Consider the following 10443-nt stretch of genomic DNA (forward strand, 5'->3'; position numbering starts at 1 on the left):
TATTTAGCCTTTGTCCCTAGGCCAGACCCTCAGAAGCTCCACATCCCTCCTTTCTACTGTGGTCTTCTCCATGCCTGCAATAAAGACATTTTTTATTTTGTTCTTTTTCTTTCTGTGCCAGGAAAAACCTATCACATACAATAAACACTTTCACATGAATACACATCTGTGGTTCTTGAAACTGTCCCATGCCTACACCTTTTTCCTTTTGGCTTCTTCAAGGCCTATGTCTTTCTTTTCTTTTTTAAAATTTTACTTTTTAGAGGTTCTAGTGAACCTTTTCCCCCAAGTTTTTACACCTGATGAACTGCAAATATTGATGCACACCTGTGCTAAATCTTGAGCTACCAACACACTTCTCCCCACTGTTGTGTGCAAACAAGAAGCATCCCCTTGCCCACTTGTTTTTCCTCACCCATGTCAGTCCTGGGTCAACTCTGAATTCCTTCAGGGCACTTTTGCCCTCTTTGACCCGGACCATGTCCTTCTTTTCCTTCCTCCTCCTTGATCTCCTCTTTCTGACTTAGACCTTCCTCTTTCTTTCTCTCCCTTCTCTTTCTTTCTCTCTTTGAAGACCTCCTGTCACACCCCTCGCACCTCTCGATGGCTCGTTTGCCTGGCTTCACACCCTGGGCTCTGCGGCTCCCTCCTGAAATCATGTCGACACCTCGAGCCACTCCTTCCCTTCTTATGACCCCTCCAGCAGACTGGAGATGTCTGCTCTGGGGGCCTGGGTCTCTCATCCCCTTTGGGACTTCTGGTCGCCCTTCTCATGACCCCCCCTCCCTGACCAGAGATGTCCGCATGGGGGACCTGGGCCTCTCATCCCCTTTGGGACTTCTCTTGGTTGACAGTGGTCTTCATACTCCTCACTCTCTGTTCTCTCGTTTCTCTTTTGGTCATCATGGGCAACACCTCCTCCGTCCCCTACTCTGCCAATGCCTCTGTGCTCCATTGCCTCAAGTCTGTTCTCCATGGTCCCCTTGGCCTCTCTGATCTCAAACTCAAATGCCTCACCTTCCTCTGCCAAACCGCCTGGCCACAATACAAACTAGATAATGGGTCTATTTGGCCACCTGAGAGTACTTTCGACTTCAATGTCCTGTGGGACTTAGACAGTTACTGTTGCCGCAATGACAAATGACAAATTTGCCCTCCATAACAAGCCTCAACTCTTTCCTGTAGCCCCCAGGAGATTCTCCTGGCCAAATCCCCCACCTCTTGATGCCACCTCTCCTATGACTCTTCCCAAACTTCCTCCTTCCCTGAGCTGCTTGATGACCCACCCCTTAGGTGACCATCAGCCCCTCCCAGGCCAACCCCAATATCCCCCTGCTGTATGGCCTCGCTGCAAGCTTGACCCCAGCGTTGCCTCTCCCTCCCCACCTGCCTCCCACACCTGCTCCAAAACTGCCTTATCGGCTACTATGACTGCTCTTCCTCTCCTACCCCCCATCCAGGCTTTTCCCTCTTAGACAGGTGGCATGAGCAGAGGGACTCATCTATGTCCATCAACCTTGGTCTCTCCTCGATCTTTCACAACTTGAAAAATGTCTCAGCTCTTTCACTTCTGATCCCTTCTTGTATATCAAAGAGTTCCATTACCTGACCCAAATGTACCAACTTGCTTGGAATGACCTCTACACTCTTCTCTCGTCCACCCTCACCCCAGAGGAAAAAGAAACCATCTGGCTAGCTGCCCAGGCCCATGCAGACATCAGACCTTCCCCCTAGAGGAACAGGCAGTCCCTAGGGTTGATCCCCAATGGGACTACCAGCCCAACACTCCAGGTCCTCTAGCCCGAGATTGAATGATTATCTGCCTTTTGGCAGGCCTCAAAAAGACAGCCTGTAAGGTGGTAAACTGGGATAAGCTGTGTGAAAACACACAGGAGCCCACTGAAAACCCCGCTGCCTTCATGGCATGCCTATTGGAGGCCCTCACTAAATTTATACACCTTGACCCAGCCTCAACAGAGGGCCAATTGGTCCTCAACACCTCCTTCATCTCTCAGTCAACACCTGACATTAGAAAAAAACTCAAATGCCTTGAGAAGGGACCCAACAACCCCCCCGCCACCATGAGCTTTTAAACCTGGCCTTTAAGGTCTTTAATGGTTGCAAAGATTCAAAAAAGGAGAAAAAACTTGCCCGCACCAAACAAAAATGTCAACTCCTCACAGCAGCTCTCAAGCCTCAGGCCCCCAAACAGTCTGCTCGGCTCCCAACCAGCAAGCAGCCTCCAGGGCCCTGCTTCAAATGTGGACAAGAGGGCCACTGGGCACGATCGTGTCCTAACCCCCGACCGCCCCCAGGACCCTGCCCACAATGTAAGCAAACTGGGCACTGGAAGGTAGATTGCCCCTTCCTACAATGGGAGTGGTCCTCTGGCCCCGCTCAACAGCCCAAACCTCAGCCATCCCTGACGGACCTGCTTGGCTTGGCCGGAGAGGACTGATGGGGCCCGGGACTCCAAACCCCCACCGACGAGGCAGATGAGATCCTGCTGCCATCTGAGGAGCCCAGGGTAAAAGTCCAGGTGGCAGGTAAGTCAATTCCTTTCTTTGCTGATACAGGGGCCTCCTGGTCCAGTCTCCCCAGCTTTTCTGGTCAAACATTCCCATCAAAGATCACCGTTGCTGAGGTCGAGGGTTCTCCCCAACACCCCCTCACCACGGGCCCCCTACCTGGCTTGATTAGCTCTAGGTTACTTACCCATTCCTTTCTCATAATGCCTAGGTGTCCCACTCCCTTCTCGGGTGGGATGCACTCGCCAAGTTACACATCACACTCTCCTTTCCAAAACCTCTTTCGCCATCGCTGCTTCTAACCATCCTCCCGTCTTCCCTGTCTCCACCCATGGATAACCAGGCAGACCCCTCCTTTCCATCTGACAACGTCCATCCAATGGTTTGGGATACCTCACAACCCACGGTGACTCAACACCATCGTTCAGTTATCGTGACTACCCAGGACCCCTTCAGTTTTCCCAACCACCCCCAGTTCCCATTTCGCTCAGACACCCACTAGGGTTAAAGTCCCTTATTGACCGGCTCCTCAACCAAAAACTCCTCACCCCTACATACTCCCCATACAACTCCCCTATCCTCCCTGTCATCAAATCTAATGGCTCTTACAGACTTATCCAAGACCTCTGCATCATTAACTCAGCTATCTGCCCTGTCACCCCTGTAGTCCCTAACCCATACACTCTTCTTAGCCATATCTCACCAGGCACAACCCATTTCTCAGTTCTCGACCTCAATGACACTTTCTTCACTATTCCCTTACACCCCTCCTCCTACCCACTTTTTGCCTTTACCTGTGAAGATTCCATCACACAGATCACTTCACAACTAACCTGGACTGTCCTCCCACAGGGATCCAGGAACATCCCACACTGCTTCGGCCAGGCTCTCATGACCCATCTGGCCACCTTAGATCTCAAACCCAGTCACGTGCTCCAATATGTAGATAACCTGCTCCTATGCAGCCCCTCTCTTCACCTTTCTCACCTTCACACCACTTTACTCCTAAACTTCTCTCCCAAAAGGGCCACCATGTTTCCAGAACGAAGGCATAGCTCTCTCTCCCCTCGGTCCGTTATCTGGGGTTTCAACTTACACCCACCACAAGGGAGCTCACAGTCGACTGTAGGGAGGCCCTGTGCTCCTTGCCCCCCCCCACTATAAAACAACAGAGCCAATCTTTCCTTGGCTTTGCGGGGTACTTTCACTTGTGGGTCCCCCACTTTGCACTCCTGGCCAAGCCACTGTATGATGCTATTCATGGGCCACAGGATGTACCCCTAACAGACCCCCGTCTCATCCTCCAGGCCTTTACCCAGATCAAAACCCTGCTTCTGCAGGCGCCCACCCTTGCCCTTCCCAATCCAACCCAACCCTTTCACCTATTCACTTCAGAATCTCATGGAACAGCCTTAGGAGTCTTAGGTCAGTACGAGGGCCCAGATTTTACCCCCACAGCATATCTGTCTAAACAGCTGGACCCAACAAGGCGGGGCTGGTTTCCTTGACTTAGGGCTCTGGCAGCCGCTGCCACCCTGACACAGGAAACCCAAAAACTAACATTCCAGGGACAGATTACAGTCTATTCCCCCCACCGTCTCACAGACCATCTCTCACACCAAGCTCTACACCTTCTAGCTCCCTCTCGCCTCCAACTTTTTCACCTCACCTTCATTGAGAACCCTCAGGTCTCACTAAAGCTCTGTGGGACCCTCAACCCAGCATCTCTCCTTCCTCTTTCAGATGTACAGCCCACACACTCCTATTTCAAATCCTTAACTGACCTCATCCCCACTGCCACCTCAGTACATACCCAATCCCTACCCCAAGCCCAACACACCTGGTTCATAGATGGGAGCTCTTCCTCTGGCCCAGATGGACCCCGAGCAGGATATGCTATACTCTCCCTGACCCAAACCATTGAGACCAATCCCCTTCCCCCTGGCACTTCATCACAAAAGGCAGAAGTCATAGCCCTCACCTGCACCCTGATCTTGGCCTCGGGAACCACTGTAAACATTTACATGGACTCTAAATATGCCTACACATAGTCTATCACCATGGTGCCATCTGGGCAGAATGTGGTTTCATAACCATGAAAGGCTTTTCCATTCAAAATGGCAAGTTAATCCTTCAATTCCTCTGAACCGCCACCCTTCCAACTCAAGTTGCCATCATCCACTGCCATGGCCATCAACAGGTCACTGACAAAATCACAAAAAGAAACAATTGGGCAGATAAAGCAGCCAGGTTGGCAGCCCTCCAGCCATGGCCACCCCCAAGTCTCCCTCTTAGCACCCAGGCCTTAGTCACCCACCCTTTATATCCCACTGGGTTCACCTACTCAGACACACAGCTCAAGCAACTGTCCTAAAAAGGAGCTTCCCCTGGCTGAGAGGGCTGGCTCCTCTTGGATGGGAAGTACTGTCTCCCAGATGACCATGCCCAACAATTCCTTAGCCAACTACACAACTCTCTACACATAGGCTGGAGACCACTCAAAAGGCTCCTAGACCCCATCATCTCCTGGCCTAACCCCCTTACTACAAGACATCTCCTCATGATGCACAGTATGCTCCAAAAAAAACCCCACAAGGCTCTCTTCGACCTCCCCTCACTTTTTCCCCACACCAGTTTAGGGGAACACTACCAGGAGAAGACTGGCAAATTGACTTTACCCACATGCACAGACACAAAAAACTCCAATACATCCTCACCTGGGTGGACATATTCATAGGATGGATAGGCTTCCCTACCTCACATGAAACAGCAGACACCGTCACACAGACCCTTCTCACAGACATCATTCCCCGTTTCCGCCTACCCTGATCTGTTCACTCAGACAATGGACTGGGATTCATCTCCAAAGTCACCCAACAAGTTTCACAGGCCCTTAACATCCACTGGGCCCTGCATACTCTCTACCGCCCTCAGTCTTCCAGTAAGGTAGAAAAAGCTAACCATCTCCTTAAGGTACACCTCTCTAAGCTCTCCATAGAGACTCAACAAGCATGGCCATCCCTCCTCCCTATGGCCCTGACCCAACTTCATGCTGCTCCCCCCACAACCCTCTGGCTCAGCCCCTTCGAACTCATGTATGGACAGCCTTTCCTCCTCCAGCTTCCTCCTGCTGCTCCAAGCCCTCTTGCTAATTACCTGCCTCTTCTCTCCCTCATCCGTCCCCTCCTCCGATCCTATGCAGACCAACGTTCACCAAAGCCTGACAAAAACTCAGTCCCTTTGCAGGTTCAGCCTGATGATCAGGTGTTCCTCAAAGATCTTACACCCTCCGCTACTCGACCCTGCTGGAGCAGACCACACACCGTGATCCTGAGCACACGGACTGCGGCCAAGCTTCTGGAGAGGCCAATGTGGGTCCACTTGTCATACCTCAAACACGTGCCCCCTCTAGGCCCTAAATGGGAAGCTCACGCTTTATCACCCACCCACGTGTTCTCCTTCGGGGGCAGCTTCAGCATATCCCCGAGCAAAAATAACCCTCATTCTCCTTGCCTTGGGTCTGGTCCTCACCTCTCCCACCTTCCCCCATCCCACGTCAACCCACTGGTGTTTCACGGCTACAGCCAGCGGCACACAGCTTAACTTCACAGATTGCCCTCCCCAAGGGTGTAAATCAAACATAATTCTCCATATTGATGCTTGTGCTCAAGGGGCTTGCAGATCCCCAGATACCGAGCTGGCCTATTCTACTTATAACAAATATGTTTGCCACATCAGGGGAACAAACACCCCACAGTGCTCTGGCCTGCTTGGACCCTGCACTTCCTGGCTAGCCGTTTCAGCCTATAATGGCTAGAGATCAAACCACGGAGAATGGGGAGGTAAATGGGAAATCCAAAACAATAACCCCACCCTTGGCCTATGTACACAGGGGACCTGCAATCCCACTTGCACCATCATCAAGGACCCCTGGGATGAGGTTTGGGGGGAGAGCTTTACCTTCTACCTTTGTATAGATGTCTACGGCACTGACCCCTGCCTTCTTGTCCACATCTGTCACCAACTGTACACCCCCCCAACCCTCTCTCCAGATCTACAAAAAATTCAAAATCAGCTTAACTCCTGCCTACCTCGTATTCCCACCTTGGCTAATTTTACTAGGACGTTATTACAAATTGTCCACCAAACCCCTTTCAGCCTTACAGAATGCTAGATCTGTGCCTCCTAATGGACACCTCGGTAGTGACTATCCCATGGTATCACAATTCCACCATCCAATGCACAAACCAACTTCCACTTCGTCCCCCGGCTCTATCTTTCCCCCAGGGCTAACCTCACCTGCTGTGGATCAACCAGCTCCCCTAGCTCCCTTCCTTGCATCAGATTATAGCCCTGCCTCATATTTCAGGCTCCAGTTTTCCCCTCCATCACCCTCACTTCCTTTGCAACTCCTCCCTCTATCCCTGCTACCCTCCCCAAATGACCTGCCTCCCAGTTCTCCCCCTCCCCAATCTACAGATCTATACAGATGGGGAATTCACCAACTGATTCCTCTACCCACCTGGGCACTCCCGACGTAGTGTCCCCATCGGGGTAATCCTGGGAGAGTCAGTCTTGGCAGGAGCTCTGGGAGTCTCTAGCCTTGTAACCTTGTTTGCTCTCAACCTCCAGTTGACCAACCAGCTGGCAAATCATGTCAACCAGACTGCCAACATTTTCTCCTTGATATATTCCCAGCTAGACCAGCTTGCCAAAGTCGTCCTCCAAAACAGACGGGCACTAGACCTACTCACCATTGAAAAAGGTGGAACCTGCCTCTTCCTGGTAGAAGAATGCTGCACTTATGCCAACCAGTTGGGGCTTGTCCAAGAAAAAATCCAACTACTTAAAAATCAAGCACAACTCCAAAATAAATTTTTCTCTCCCATCAGGAGGTATCTGGACGAGCCTCCTCCCCTGGCTGCTCCTGCTGTTGGGACGACTCGCCGCCATTTGTAATCTTCTCCTCTCAGCACCCTGCGTTTTCTCCCTCATTCGCAACACAGTCCAAAAATTAACAACTCAAAATTTTGACCTTATGCTTCTTTCAGATTTCCAATTTCAGCCGGTCCCAACTGACGATCCAGAGGAAACACCCTAAAACAAACCTAACTAGGCCCCTCCTCAGCAGGAAGTAGCTACGACAAGAAACGTCACCCCTATCCCTATTAGATCAAGTCTGGAATGATAAGTCGCAAAGCAAACCCCTCCCCCGCATCGTGAGAGATTTAAGCTCTTTTACTAAGGAGTTAATAAAAACTCCTTCCTCTTCACCTGTTCCCCTCCAGTTCCCCTCGACAAAAGCCAGCCTCACCCTCATCTGCCTTAGCAGAGCCAGACGTTCAACTCTGACGTACAACACCCCACTGCTTGGGTTGTTCCAGCCCATGGACACCCCCTGCTCGGGCTGCTCTGACCCATGAGCAACCCACCCTGTTCAGGCTGTTCTGGCCCATTGACACCCCATCCAGAAAAATGTTCTGGCCCAAAAACACCCTCTCCAAAAGCTTACAGACCCCATGCTTTGCTCAACTTGCTGCTGTCCTAGTCCGTTGAGCAGCCCACCGTGCTGCTCCTCCCAATAAAGACTCCTGTCGGGGGCTGGGGATTTAGCTCAGCGGCAAAAGCGCCTGCCTGGCAAGCGCAAGGTCGTGAGTTCGGTTCCTGGTACCGGAGAAAAACCAAAAACAAACAAACAAAAAAAAAGACTCCTCTCGCGTCGAAGCTCTGGTCTGGTTCTGTGTGGGTCTCGGCCCTATCATATCAGGCAGCAGTCTCTGAACTCCCTGCTCCTGCAGTGCAGCTCCACTCTACACTGCATAGATATGTTAATGGCACCGTTGCTGTAATGTGACTCGTTTTCTTATATCTTTCTGTCCAATACTGGGAAAATATACAATTTAAAATGCACAAGGCCAGATTATAGGGATGGGGATGTAGCTCAGTGGGACAGCACCTGCCTGAGAAGCACGAGGACTTGAGTTCCATTTCCAGTACCAAAAAAAAAAAAAAAAGACCTTGTTATACTGTGTAGGGGCATACAGTTGGTAATAAAACCATCAAGAAATGCATACAAGTGATTATTATAAAATCAAGTAGAAAGAGAGCTATGATTAGGACAGGGCACACAGGGGCTTTGAGGGTGGCTGGAAAAGTTCTGTCAATCAGAATGTGGGTTATGAAGATACTCTTCATATGAAAATTTATTAAACTAAACATTTTTACATGTAAAAGAAAAAAAAAAGATATTGCAAGTAGCAACATGCGAGCACCCTGCTTTTGCTCTTCATTCTACCAACAGTGTCTGGATCATCTCTGCATAGCAGAGGCCCTGGAACCTGGCAGAGGCTGCCCGTCAGTGTGCTGTGCACACGGAAGCCACACCAGCCCTCAGCACCAAGTCTGGCCGCCTCCTGCTCACACAGTGTCCTGGGACAAGGAAACAGGCCACACGCATGGATGCAGTCATGCCCAAACCTCAGAGGACGACAAGTCTGCACGCCCCAGACAGCTAGGTCCCCGGTGCCCTGCAGCCGACCCCTGTCACTTGACTCCCCCTTCCAGGTCTGTACAACATCACAGGGGTCTTCACAGAGCTGCCCCCAGGCTTCCGGCCCCCCTCTCAGGACTACACGGGGCACACTGGCCTGAGATCAGGACATGTGCACTGTTTCCATTCCTTGGCTTTGGAAATCAAATTCAAGAATACTCTTGACCTGTGCGCTTGAACATGTGTTTCTGAGATCATGTGTGATACTCTTCTCAGGACAGTTCCTCCGAGAGAAATTCCTCCACGGAAATGTAAACACAGTTACATTGTTACCATGCTTGGCAAAAGCTCCTTTAGTTTTTATTTCATCTTCCTTTGTAGCAGTTGATTTCCCTACTCTCAGGCCCAGACACATCCTTCACTTTCATCCTTGACAAACTGATGCATTTTAATTTTCATTCCAACTCCAATTTCATGTTTGCATTTGTGTTCACTTTTCTTACTAATGCACTTGACAGCTGCATTTCTTATTTTCAAGGTTCTTGCTAATATTCATTATTTTCCAGCTGAGGTCTCTGTACTGAAAAAAACCCAGCATCTGGTCATCCTGGCTGACGTGGGTGAAGTTTTTCCTGTTCAGCTGTAGCTGCGTCTGCGGTTGCCCTGCACACATGACGGGCGCCGGTCACCGAGCCTCCGTCACAGCCCCGCAGCCGTGTGGTGACGACATCCTCATCAGGGCAGGCACCTGAGTCCTCAGGTCTCCCTGAGATCCCCAAATTGAAGCTCCAGTCCTGAACTGTTTTTTCCCTTCTGCTGAACTAAGCCGGCCCCTGACTCTCCAAGGTCTCCGCATCCTCTGCTGCTGAAGTGAGTGAGGATAGCAAGTTGTTCCACTGTGGCGGGTCCTCCGGCCTCAGCTGAGCAGCACTGACACACGCTGCCTCACTGTCCTGGTATTTTCCATGTGATTTTGAGTTTGGTCACGCTCATGCATTAGTATATTGTTTCTGACCTGGGTGAATTTCACTGTTCTGTGTGGTTTTTCTCTTCTGGTCTTGCTGAGAGAACCTTTCTTTAACCCACACTTGTAAATCTGAACAGAGATCCTAACCTACAGTGGGGTGATGAGAAGAGAAGAGTGCAAAGGAAGAGGAACAGAGGGGCGTCTCTGAGCCGTGGAGAAATCAGAGGTAGAGCGGGAGGTGGAGGAGAGTTCTGTACCCGGCTGTTACTGATTTCCGTTACTGTACCAAAATACATGAGGGGAGGACACTTAATAAAGAAAACGGGTCCCTGTGTCTTACAGTTCTGAGGTTCAGTGCCAGAGGGCCTCATCTGAGATGTTCTCCCTGCCGGGCGTCCTGAGGGGTACAGAGCGCCACCTGCAGGGCGTCAGGCCCCACACTCAGGTCTGTGTTGTGG

This window comes from Chinchilla lanigera, unplaced genomic scaffold (genome assembly GCF_000276665.1).
Source record: "Chinchilla lanigera isolate Chin_1 unplaced genomic scaffold, ChiLan1.0 scaffold00182, whole genome shotgun sequence".
NCBI lineage: Eukaryota > Metazoa > Chordata > Mammalia > Rodentia > Chinchillidae > Chinchilla > Chinchilla lanigera.